The sequence below is a fragment of the Carassius gibelio genome, chromosome B6 (genome assembly GCF_023724105.1).
Source record: "Carassius gibelio isolate Cgi1373 ecotype wild population from Czech Republic chromosome B6, carGib1.2-hapl.c, whole genome shotgun sequence".
In the NCBI taxonomy this organism is placed as follows: Eukaryota; Metazoa; Chordata; class Actinopteri; order Cypriniformes; family Cyprinidae; genus Carassius; species Carassius gibelio.
The window spans coordinates 3,674,545-3,675,770 of NC_068401.1; positions in this window are offsets into that span (position 1 = coordinate 3,674,545).

Sequence of the window (1,226 nt, forward strand, 5' to 3'; positions counted from 1 at the left end):
CACAGATAAAATGATTTTTAAAGCTTAAATTAAACAAAGATTATTGAAGTAAGTTTTAGGAGAAAATATTACTTCGTTTTTTCTTCCGCAAAATTGTACATTTAACTCAATGCTTTACTTGCCATTTCTATGTAATTATTAGTGAAAATAAAATCCTATGTATTGAAATAATAAACACTGTATATGTTTTTCATTTATATATATAAATATATATATATATATGTATATATACAGTGAACGTTTCATTACAGGTGCTAAAAGCCTTCAAAATGGTCTCTCAGTTTGGTTCACTAGGCTACACAATCATGGTGAAGACTGCTGATCTGACAGCTGTCCAGAAGACAATCATTGACACCCTTCACAAGGAGGGTGAGCCACAAACATTCATTACCAAAGAAGCTGGCTGTTCGCAGAGTGCTGTATCCAAGCATGTTAACAGAAAGTTGAGTGGAAGAAAAAAGTGAGGAAGATAAAGATGTACAACTAACCGAGAGAACCGCAGCCTTATGAGGATTGTCAAGCAAAATTGTTTCAAGAATTTAATTGAGCTTCAGAAGGAATGGACTGAGGCTGGGGTTTATTGCATCAAGAGCCACCACACACAGAAGTGTCAGGAATTTGCTGAACCACAGACAACTTCAGAGTTGTCTTACCTGGGCTAAGGAGAAGAAGAACTGGACTGTTGCCCATTGGTCCAAAGTCCTCTTTTCAGATGAGAGCAAGTTTTGTATTTCATTTGGAAACCAAGGTCCTGGAGTTTGGAGGAAGGGTGGAGAAGCTCATAGCCCAAGTTGCTTGAGGTCCAGTGTTAAGATTCCAAAGTCTGTGATGATTTGGGATGCAATGTAATCTGCTGGCAAATTTACCAGATCTGAACCCCAGACAGAATCTATGGGCTATTGTCAAGAGGAAAATTGAGAAACAAGAGACCAAACAATACAGATGAGATGAAGGCCACTGTCAAACCACTTCCCTACCACCTCAGCAGAGCAACAAATTGATCACACATCTTTTCCACAACATTCTAATTTATTGAGATGTACCTGTACATAATTTATAAGTTTCATTATATTTTAATATCTGTTATAGAAGATATTAATATATCACTAGAGATCGTAAATTCATTATACTGTATATCATAGTGGAACTTTTCTTTCGGCATCTTGAGAGCAATCTGAAAACATCTTTATTTCATACTTTGAAAGAATACAGACACACTTTGACCA